Source organism: Vicia villosa, linkage group LG5 (assembly GCF_029867415.1).
Source record: "Vicia villosa cultivar HV-30 ecotype Madison, WI linkage group LG5, Vvil1.0, whole genome shotgun sequence".
Lineage (NCBI taxonomy): Eukaryota > Viridiplantae > Streptophyta > Magnoliopsida > Fabales > Fabaceae > Vicia > Vicia villosa.
Window position 1 is genome coordinate 59,908,709 of NC_081184.1, and position 12,367 is coordinate 59,921,075.

Genomic DNA, 12,367 nt, shown 5'->3' on the forward strand with positions numbered 1-12,367 from the left:
TCCAACTCTAAATCATGCACTTTGAGTTGTCTCGACGCATAAGCCACTACTTGCTGATTTTACATCAATACACCACCCAAACCCATCAGTGACTAATCGCACTGAATCGCACTATGTTTATGGCTCGAATATCACATGTTTTCCTTAGTTTTTATTATCATTTTCTCGTATTATTCTTTTATTTCCTTTGTTTTCAGGATTCTTGACCTTTCGGAGCCTTTAGTGAAGAAACGAGCCAAAACGCCAAGAAAATAGGATTTTTCAAGAAGATTCACACTTGTGGCGTTCAGCACCGTGCCGGCTATAGGGGACGCTATGACGTGGCCCACTCCATGATGGGGCCAACTGCCACGATCCCACGATCATGTCTGTTACCCAACACCGTGCCCGCGGTGAGGCTGCTGCGCCCGCGGCCTTCACAAAGCAGTTCCCGCTCAGAAGGAGTTAAGGGGCACTCCTATCCCTACGCACCTCCAGAATCCTCTATATATAGTTTACGAATTTCATTTTCTAGTTTCATCCAAGCTTAGTACAAACTTAAGCCATATACTATCAGTTTCTGTAAAGTAGTAATCTTTTCACATCGGGGAGTTATTACGGCGTAGATTGAGTTGTAATCGAGTCTTGGAGTACTCTAGTTGAAGTTCATCATACCAGCCTTCACTTTGTATCAGATTCAAATCTCCGACCGGAGTAAAGTTCTATTTAATTGCTTTATTTATCTTCTTGCTCTTACCATAGTCTACATGTTTTATAGACTCTAAATGCTCTTACCATAGTCTACACGATTTTATAAACTCGCACCCTTTTTTATTACTCGTTCTTATCATAGTCTACATGTGTTATAGACTCGCACTTATTATGTCTGTCTAAATTATAAAGGTTTGAACGTAATGATTGTCATCATGATCGTGTTCCAATTATCATGCTAGTGAAAATACTCTAGGGATGTTTTGCTTTTAACTTAAGTCAATTTGTGTTTAAATGTTTATTGGGTAAGATCGAAAGCCGTCCATATCAATGATATGACTTGATTATTATTTAACCAAACAAAAGAAGCCAAAGCGATTTGGTTGGTTAAATAGGAATCATTAACTCTTTTTAGAAAACGATTTTGAAACTATTTTCGGACGCGTTTGTAGGTTTGAAATCTGACTCTTGGCCAAAAGCCAAAAGTCTCTTTAAGTTAATCTTTCCAAGTCAAAATTACTTTTCTGTTAAGTCAAAACTATCAATTTCCTAAAAATAGGTTTACCTCTTTAACACGGAAGGCACCCTTTATATGTGACAATAAAGGAAGTTAATTTAAAGAGTAAATTTGGTTCTTAGTAGCCAAAAGCTACAAGTTCCCGTTAAACTGATTCTTTGCTACGAATAGAAAATACTGCCGCATGAGTCGTTTCATTTATGCATGTCTGGATCATAGTCTGATTTCATGATTTACATTCTAACTTGTCGCTTAATCTGTTATTCACTTCGCTCACTTACCTTGTTGCACTGCACTCACAACAATATTCTTGTTCACCTTAAATAAGCACCTTAACAATAGAGTTGATAGATTGACAATTGGTCTCTGTGGTTCGATAATCTTATATATTACTTCGATAGGCTGTGCACTTGCAGTTCTATATTTAGGCTATACGTAAACAACCCATCAAGTTTTTGGCGCCGTTGCCAGGGACCAACTTCGTCAAATTTCGTACCCTGTTGTTATCCCATTTAGACTAAGGCTATTCTAGCCGGTAGGTGCGTAAAATTCGTAGCACCGGTAACCTATTAAACCCTTTAGTGGAACCCGAACGTTACGCTCAAACACATCTATTTATCCTGAAGTTAAGGAAACCTATGGCCGAAGACCGTAACCAAAGACCGCTTAAAGAGTTTGCTCAACCATCTCATGAGGAGCCTAGTTCTAGTATAGTAAACCCCGCTATAACCACCAACAATTTCGAACTTAAGCCCTTTTTACTACAACTAGTACAACAAAACCAATTCGCTGGTCTCGCTACAGGGAACCCGAATTAGCATCTAAAAGTGTTTATCAAGTTAGCTGATACCCTTAAGGCAAATGGAGCCACACCCGAAGCCATCCGCTTAAGATTGTTTCCTTTTTCCCTTAGAGGTAAAGCCCATGACTGGTTAGATGCCCTTCCAGCCAACTCAATAACGACTTGGGAAGACCTTAGGAGAGCTTTTCTTGCCAGATATTTCCCACCAAGTAAGACCGCTGTCCTTAGGAACTTAATCACTAGTTTCACTCAAAACCAAGGCGAATCACTTTTTGATGTCTGGGAAAGATATAAAGAAATTTTAAGAGCCTGTCCGCACCATGGCCTGGAGAAATGGATAATCATACACACCTTCTATAATGGACTTCATTACAATACAAAGATGTCCATTGACGCTGCCGCTGGCAGAGTGTTGATGAACAAACCTTACCCTGACACTTGTGCCCTGATAGAGGACATGGCTAATAACCACACCCAGTGGGGAATAGAACGAGCAACGGTAGAGAAAAAGGAGAGCTATAGAGGAAAGCATGAGATAAGTTGCATGGACATGATGAATGCTAAGATGGACGCCCTGGCCTTGAAAGTTGAGAACATGTCTCAAAACCCTACCACACTGGAAGCAATCCAATCGGAGTGCGAACTCTGTGGAACTCAAGGACATCAAACCATTGACTGTAACCTTTTGAACGACTCTAGCTCAGACCAACTTAACTATACCCAAGGGAACCCTTTCTCGAATACCTACAATCCTGAATGGAGAAACCACCCAAATTTCTCTTATCAAAATAATAACCCCATCCAAAATTCCGGATCTTCGAGACCCCAAGGATTCCAAACACAAAAACAAAACCAACCTATGCAAGTTGTGCCACCAAGACAAAACCTTGAAGAAACCATAGACACCTCTATTCAGAATCAAACTCAGCAAAATAAGGAGTTTATGAATCAACACATTCACACATACAAGTTAGTTACTCAACTGGCAACCAAGTTTGACCAGATGATGACTCACACCAAAATGCTTGAGACCCAGATTTCACAAGTAGCACAAACCACCTATGCGCAAGTTGTACCTGGAGGACAATTCCCTGGACAAACTCAACCCAATCCCAAAGGCCAAGCAAATTCTATCACCTTGAGAAGTGGAACCGCTTATGAAGGACCTAGAAATCCTAACCTAAGCACATCAGAAAAACCAAAGGAAGATGCTGAACCAAAGGACCAGGTAGAGGAATCAGAGAAACCCAAAAAGCAATCAAAACCAGAGGTAGAGAACCGCACACCACAACCTTACAAGCCACCTATTCCGTTCCCACAAAGGTTGAAAAACACCAAAACAGAAAACCAATTCCAAAAGTTCATTAAGGTAATAGAGAAACTCCACGTAGAAATCCCCTTTACCGAAGCAATACCCCAGATACCTTCATATGCCAAGTTCTTGAAGGATATTTTGTCAAACAAATGGCGACTCGATGATCCCAAACCTTTAGAATGTCATTCCATATCTGAGAATAAACTTTCCAAGAAAGACAAAGACCCTGGAAGTTTTTCTATCCCTTGCGTCCTAGGAAATCATATGATGGACAAAGCATTTTTAGACCTAGGAGCAAGCGTAAGTCTGATGCCTTTGGCCGTCCGTAAGAGGTTAAAATTAGGAGAACTTCAACCTACTAAGATGTCATTACAACTAGTTGATAGATCTGTCAAATACCCCATGGGTATTTTAGAAGACATACCTGTCAAAATTGGTCAGTTATACATTCTGACCGATTTCGTAGTTATGGATATCAAAGAAGATGGTGACATCCCAATCCTCCTAGGCAGACCATTCCTATCGATCGTCGGAGCTATAATAGATGTTAAAAAAGGGAAGCTGACTTTTGAGGTAGGAGATGAAAAGATCGAGTTCATTCTATCGAAATTTCTAATGGCACCAGTGACAGGAGATACGTGTTATGCCATCGATGTCATTGATGAGTGTGTAAATGAGCTCGAACATAACGAATCCTTAATCAGATTATCTCCTACCCCCATTTTAGAGGATGACAAATTTAAGAGTATTGAACCTTACATTGACGAAAACCTTTTTGAATGCTTAGCTCTTACGCCTGACCCTATGTCGTGCACCAAGAAACCTACCATAGAACTTAAGGAACCACCGGATGAGGAGATGAATCGACCTGTCATAGTAAGTGCCACTCTAAACAAAATCAAAAGAAACCAACTCTTAGATACCTTGCAGAAGTATCCCTCAGCTTTAGGATACAAAGTCTCTGATTTAAAAGGAATAAGCTCGTCCGTATGCATGCATCAGATTATGCTAGAGGAAAATTTGAAACCCTCAAGAGAACATCAGAGAAGAATAAACCCTATCATGAGCGATGTAGTAAAGAAATAAGTCCTTAAGTTATTAGAAGCTGGCATTATATACCAGATTTCGGATAGTGAGTGGGTAAGCCCCGTCCATGTGGTACCAAAGAAAGGAGGTATCACCGTCGCGGAAAATGAGAAAGGTGAGCGTGTAGCAAAACAAACAGAAGGAGGATGGCGCATGTATATAGATTACAGAAAGTTGAACAAGGCGACTAGGAAAGACCATTTCCCTCTTCCATTTATAGATCAGATTCTTGAGCGTCTAGCTAGACACTCGTATTTCTTCTATCTTGATGGATATTCTGGCTCTTTCCAAATCCCTATTCACCCAGAGGACCAAGAGAAAACCACATTTACTTGCCTTTATGGAACATTCGCTTACAGACAAATGCCCTTTGGGCTCTGTAATGCACCTGCCACTTTCCAAGGCTGTATGATGTCGATTTTCGTAGACTACCTCGATGGAATTATGGAGGTATTTATCGACGATTTTTCGGTGTATGGATTTGATTTTAAAAACTTCCTTTCAAATTTAGAGAAAATCTTGGAAAGATTTGTGGAAGTGAACCTTGTGTTGAACTGGGAGAAATGTCATTTCATGGTGAACGAAGGGATAGTCTTGGGACACATCATCTCTGAGAGAGGCATAGAAGTTGACAAGGCCAAGATAAAAGTTATAGAAAACCTAAACCCACCTAAGACCGTTAGGGAAGTGAGGAGTTTTCTAGGACATGCTGGGTTCTACCGACGCTTCATCAAGAATTTTTCTGGAATAACGAAACCTTTAACAAACTTATTGATGAAAGATGTCGAGTTTGAATTTGACCAAAAATACCTTGAAGCCTTTGAAGTTTTTAAGCAAGCACAGATTTCAGCGCCTATCATACAACTCCCCGATTGGACGCAACCCTTTGAAATCATGTGTGACGCCAGTGATTTCGCTGTAGGAGCCGTACTAGGGCAGAGAAAAGATAAGAAAATACATGTCATTTACTATGCTAGTAGAACCCTAGACGCTTCCCAGCTTAATTATACAACCACAGAAAAGGAATTGCTAGTTGTAGTGTTTGCTATCGATAAATTTCGATCTTATTTGGTAGGAGCCAAGATAATAGTATACACTGATCACGCAGGGATCCGATACTTGTTTAGTAAGAAAGATGCTAAGCCTAGATTGCTCATATGGGTTCTCTTACTCCAATAATTTGATCTTGATATCAAAGATAAAAAGGGAACATAGAACTTAGTTGCTGACCACCTTTCTAGGTTATAACATCTTAAACCTGAACTAATACCTATAGACGATCACTCTACTTATGAAAGACTAGTAGCTGGGATGAACACAGTTGAGAAGGACACCCTACATACCTCTGAAGAGGAAACCTATGGGAAATATCAACCTTGAATAGCGCACCATGGTACGTAGATATTGTAAACTCTCTAGCCGCTGATATCATACCCCCTGACTTAAGTTACCAACAGAAGAAGAAGTTTTTCAGTGATGTTAAACATTTCTTTTGGGATGAATCCCTCCTATTTAAAAAAGGGATAGACAACATATTTAGACGACGTGTGCCAGAAGAAGAAGTAGGCAACGTCATTGAACACTGCCATGTTGCACCTTATGGCGGACATGCAAGCACGTCTAAGACATGCGCTAAGATTTTCCAAGCAGGTTTTTATTGGCATACCATATGGTGTGATGTCCACGCTTACATTTTAAAATGTGACTGATGCCAACGCACTGGGAACATCTCAAGACGTGACGAAATCCCCTTGAGTAACATTCAAGAGGTAGAATTATTCGATGTTTGGGGTATTGATTTCATGGGGCCTTTTCCTTCCTCAATGGGTAACAAGTATATCCTAGTAGCCGTTGACTGTGTCTCGAAATGGATCGAAGTTGTTGCACCACCCACAAATGATACCAAGGTAGTTATCAAGCTGTTCAAGAATATCATTTTCCCTAGGTTTGGAACCCCGAGATTAGTCATAAATGATGGAGGATCACACTTTATATCTAAGATATTTGACAAGCTTCTAAGTAAGTACGGAGTAAAACATAGAGTAGCAACACCATATCACCCGCAAACCAGTGGCCAAGTGGAAGTATCGAATAAGGAAATTAAGCAGATCTTAGAGAAAACTTTATCGTTGTCTAGAAAAGACTGGTCAGCAAAACTTAGAGATGCTCTGTGGGCTTATCGAACATCCTATAAAACCCCTATTAGAACAACCCCTTATCAATTGGTCTACGGAAAGTCTTGTCATTTACCTTTCGAACTGGAACACAAAGCCTATTGGGCAATTAAGGACTTGAATTTAGATTACCTAAAGGCCGGAGAGAAATGGATCGTGGACATTCATAAGTTGGAAGAGCTTCGCTTGAATGCATATGACAATGCCATCACATATAAGAAAAAAACCAAGATATGGCATGATAAGAAGATCATAAAGAAAGATTTCAACATTGGTGATATCGTTCTCCTGTTCAACTCAAGATTATGACTTTTCTCTGGTAATCTTCTCTCGCGATGGACAGGTCCATTTGAAGTATCAAAAGTTCTAAGGTCAGGAGTAGTGGAAATTAAAAAGGGTTAATGAACTTTTTCGTCCCTTTAAATATTTCAAATTTCGTTTTTAGTCCCTCCAAAAATTTTCTTCAACAAATCGTCCCTTCAAAATTTTTCTTCTGAACTATTGGTCCCTAACGTCAAATTTCGTAGCTAATCGGTGGCTAAAGTCGTAGCTAATCTCTAGCAAATTTGACGTTAGGGACCAATAATTTAGACGAAAAATTTTGAAGGGACGATTTCTTAAAGGAAAATTTTGGAGGGACTAATAACGAAATCTGCAATATTTAGAGGGACCAAAAAGTTCATTAACCCAATTAAAAATGATTCATGCGCTCCGTTTATGGTAAATGGAAAAAGATTGAAGTTATACAAAGGGGGCGATATGCCCATTGGTTACTCTAGTCATAATCTGATAGACCCACCAATACCTACATGAAGTAAGATCTAATCGTCAAGCTAATGACGTTAAACAAGAGCTGCAAGGGAGGCAACCCATGGTTTATTTTTACTTTTATTTTGTTTTAATACATATATATATTTTATCTAGACTAATTTCTCGTGTTTTTTATTTTTAGGATGAATTACTTCGATGGTATGGTTGTGATTTTCAGGGATGAAACACATAAAGCCCGATTTGTTGCTTTATCTGCTAGACCTATGGTACCCACTAGGTACCCCGATCAGAGCTGCATGGGAGCACTCGGGATTGAGCCGAGTATCACGTATCTGTGCAACCAACTTGGCTGGAATGATTATGCTGATGATGTCCACAAGACCTACAGGAACCTTACTCTAGAGTTCCTTAGCTCCTTATATTATAACCCATGGGTGGGCGAAGGAGATGACCGAGGGCGGATTAACTTCGGATTGTTTGGCACTGAGTACACCCTGAACATTAAAGAGTTTGGGGATTTACTTGGTTTCCAAACTGGACCGACCGCCATCACTAAGATTCCATTGAATTACTTTTTCAGCAAAGATATTGACAAATTCTGGTAGGACATTAATGATGGAGCTAGCCTTGACCCTTCTACCCAGCTATCAAGAAAGATCCATAATCCATCTTTCCGGTACTTTGAGATGATATTTTGTCACACATTCTTTGGGTGGAGCTATGGTGACCACCTAGTCACTATTGAGGAGGTCCTATTCCTATATTGTACCAGCCAGTCCAGACCCATCGCTAGTGGAGGTTTTCTGATTAAGAGCTTAGACCAGACTGCCAGATCTACTACAGGATTCATATATTCCGGAGGGAATGTGACGTAGATAGCCTCTGCTATGGGCTTGTACAAGATGTTATTTCAGCTGACTCCATATTGTGGGTATACCTTCCTGGATCTAGATTTCTGTATGGATCGTGGACTCATGAGGAGGGCCTCATTCCATCCATATCGGTATAGGTTACTCATCGACGATCAGACGGTTTACACCTTTACCTTGCCAGACCCTAAAATGACATGTGTCTCCAACCCTGCTAACTGGAACTATTCTGTGGAGGGTTGGGGTGAGACATCATATTCTACTCTTGAGTATGAAGGATAGAAAAACACTTAGAAAGGGGGGGGGGGGTTGAATAAGTGTAGCTTTAAAACTTGTAAGATAAAAACTATTTGCACAAAGTTTTTTATCCTGGTTCGTTGTTAACTAAACTACTCTAGTCCACCCCCTTGGAGTGATTTACCTCACCTGAGGATTTAATCCACTAATCACACAAGATTACAATGGTTTTCCACTTAGAAACACTCTAAGTCTTCTAGAGTATACTGATCACAACTTGATCACTCTAGGAACAAACTGCTTAGACACCTTCTAAGACTTTCTAGAGTATACTGATCAACAACCTGATCACTCTAGTTCTTACCAATTAATGTAAACAAATTCTTTTAAGAGTTACAATGCTTCTTATAAAGCTATTATCACAACTGTGATTTTCTCTTAAGTTTAAGCTTAAATCTCACTAAGATATTACAACAGCAATGTAGTGAGTTTGATGATGAAGTTTGAGAGCTTTTGAATTGAACATCGTTTCTGCAAGTTGTTTCAAGATTCGTAACATAGCTTCTCATCCGAACTTCATATTTATAGGCGCTTGAGAAGATGACCATTGGGAGCATTTAATGGTTTGCGTAATCCGTACAACATTGCATTTAATGTTTCACTCTTTTGTCAGCTACCTTGAGCCTTATTTCCGCTGTGTCTACTGGCGTTGCCGTTAATAGCTTCTAACGTTCCTTTTGTCAGTCAGCGTAGCCTGCCAGTCTAGTACTTGCTTATGATCTGATGTTTGTGTAAACAACGTTTGAATGTCATTAGAGTCAAACAGCTTGGTGCAGAGCATATTCTTGTCTTCTGACCTTGAAGTGCTTCTGAGCGTGATACCATGAGAACTTCAGTGCTTCTACTTCTGATCTCAAGTTCTTCTGATGCTTCCATAGACCCATGTTCTGATTCTGCTTGACCATCTTCTGATGTCTTGCCAGACCATGTTCTGATGTTGCATGCTGAACCTTTTGAGTCAGTGCTTCTTGCACTGATTTTGTGCATACTCTTTATATAATTCCTGAAATGGAAATTGCATAGTATTAGAGTACCACATTATCTCATACAAAATTCATATGCTTGTTATCATTAAAACTAAGAATATTGATCAGAACAAATCTTGTTCTAACAATCTCCCCCTTTTTGATGATGACAAAAACATACATAAATGATATGAATTTGCGATCAGAAAATCAGACGGCTAAAGACAATTACACAGCTATAGCATAAGCATATAGATGTTGTGTGTGAATATGTCTCCCCCTAAGATTAACAATCTCCCCCTGAGATAAATAATCTCCCTCTGAAATAAATACTAGAAGAATTTTATAAATAAAAGACTTCCCTGTGTATTTCAGTTGAGACTTTCACATATGCTTAGATCTTCAGAATATTCACAGCTTCTAATTCTTGCTTCCATAGGACAGCTTCAGAACTTGAATTTCTTCTAGAATCATTGCATGCTAGATTGTATCAGAACATTGTTGAATGTACCAGAGCTTCATCAGAGCATCTCTACATCCTGAAATGTTACAGAACAAACTAAACGACAAAAGTCAGCATGAATGAATCAGAACATAAAATATGTATCAGAACATATAATATGTAACAAAACAAACAACAGTAATGTTACAGAGCATATTTTTATAACTAAAAACATGCATCAGAACATTTAAGGAATAAGAATGACAGCATATTCTATCATTAGAATATCAAAACATTCTTCCTTCTTGCTTTTGATTCTTGAATAGCACTCAGCTTGCTTCAATTTCCATGAGCTTGTTTCTATATAGAATTGCTTTTCCCCATGTCTTTGCTTCTCATGTTGAGCTTTAAAGAGGATCTTCAATTCCTGCAAAACATTCAAAGACATAGAACTTTGCAAGTTCTGTTAGAAATGTGGAGCCTTTCTCCCAGCAACTGATAAAATAAATCAGATCATTTATCACATTTTTCTCCCCCTTTTTGTCATAACATCAAAAATATAAAAGATTCAGATGAAAGAAAACAAGACAAACAATATGAGAGAAGAAAAGGATAATTTTCATTAAGCGTGAAGAAATTTTTAGAAGTACAAGAGGGCAAGGAAGATGCATAGAAAACAGATGCAGCAAACAAAGAAAACAATCTAAGACTCAATGACTAAGATGACCCTAGCTTGGACATGATCTTGGCCAGCGTGTCATGAATCCCATTGTTGCTCTCAGTCTGCCTCTCCATGAAAGCGCGAAACTCAGCATTGATCGTTCTTTGCTCATCCCTGTTCTTATGAATGACTTCCAGAGTCCTTGTGAGACGAGAAGGTTCATCAGAAGAAGCTTCACGACTTCTATCTAGAGGGATGGCATTCTGATCCGCAGCTTCCATAGTCAGATCAACATCATGATCTTCCTCAACAGGAATAGTTTTAGCAGCATGATCTTCAGCATCTGCTTCTTCCATAGAAGCATCTCCATACTCTGCAGCAAGCACCTCAAAATCTCCATTCTCAAGAGCCTGAAGAATGGCAGCTAGATTCTGTGGAGCAGAAGGACCTTCAACTTCTGGAGGGTCAACAACTTCTAGAATGACCAAGCTTGGGTCTTCCTTAGAAGGATTTTCCCTCAGAAAGTCAAAGAGTGACCTGAAGTCTCCAATCAGAAATGGATACTGAGGTCTCCACACCACAATCTCTCTGCAGGGGTTAGCTTCCATTGCTGCAGCAATTCTTGCTTCCTCAAGTTCATCCACAAACCTCTTCTCTTCAAAGATATATCTCTCTCTAAGACGAGCGAACCAGAAGTCTTCATAACTTCTCAGAATTCCACAAGGGCGTGGAGCAGTTTCTACACAAATTTCCTGAAGTTCTTCAAAACAAGCATCTGCTTTTCTTCGGAAGATTCTCCTGAACTTTCGCATAGCGACATCATTCAGGCCAGAACTTTCAACTATTCTGAGCGTATCAAAAATTCTTCTGAGATTCCTCTTTACCAATTCAAAAATTACACCAATAGGGTATTCTCGGCGAGATTTTATTTTGGTTATTTGAGAATCAGGGTTAGGGACAGAATAGGGTTGAGGTTTTCTATCCAACCGATAAGAAGATTCTGCTTCATTCTCAGAATCTAACACTACCATTTCAGCTTCAGGACGAGGCTTGGGAGTGTAATTGCAATCACGGAGCAATTGCTCATGTGATGCAGAATCTGGAAGATCAGAAACACAAGGGTTATTTTGATAGGTGGAAGGAATGGGTTCATAGTTTGCATGAGGAGGTGGTTGAGAAGTGAATATATTTGTGTGAGGTGGAAAGAGAGTTTGTAGGGGTGGTATATCAAGAACAGGGTTTTCAAGGGCCTGGTCAGAAGTAAGGTTGGTTGCGGGTGAAGAAGAAGGAATAGGAACATCTGGAATGGGTGAGTGAGGAGGAGTAAGAGTTTTGGTTACAGGAGAGGAAGGACGTGTAAGAACATGAATTTTTATGGGTGATTCTGATGGGGCTTTATCTGGTTGATTTACTGGTTCAGGGGCTAGAGCAACAACTATTGGTGCAACTTCTGAACGTAAAGCAGGAACAGAATCAGGTTCAGAGAGATGTATACCTTTAGATACCTTCTGAACGGCTTCAAACACCGCTTCAAGCTTCTTCTGCTTCTTACTCTTTTGCTCTTCCACAATCTTTGCCTTTCCACGAGAAATTTCTCTTCTTCTGGCAGAATCCAGAGCTTCCTTCTCATTATCAGCAACCTTCTGACCTTCAACTGCTTGAGTTGTTGGTCCTTGAGGGATTTCTACCTGCTGATTCACAGCTTCTGCTTGCTGATTCACAGCTTCTTGAACATCCTCATCTTCATCTGAGGCATCAATTATTAATTTTCTTTTTCT

The 12,367-nt window shown here is 39.7% G+C and overlaps 1 non-coding gene across 1 annotated transcript; it reads right to left on the reverse strand.

Annotated features, from left to right (window-relative positions):
• Positions 1–2,229: 2,229 nt before the first annotated feature.
• LOC131608398 (small nucleolar RNA R71) lies at positions 2,230–2,336 on the reverse strand. Its single transcript, XR_009285661.1, has one exon. It is a non-coding gene; the product is annotated as a small nucleolar RNA R71 (small nucleolar RNA).
• Between the last annotated feature and the right edge of the window lie 10,031 nt (positions 2,337–12,367).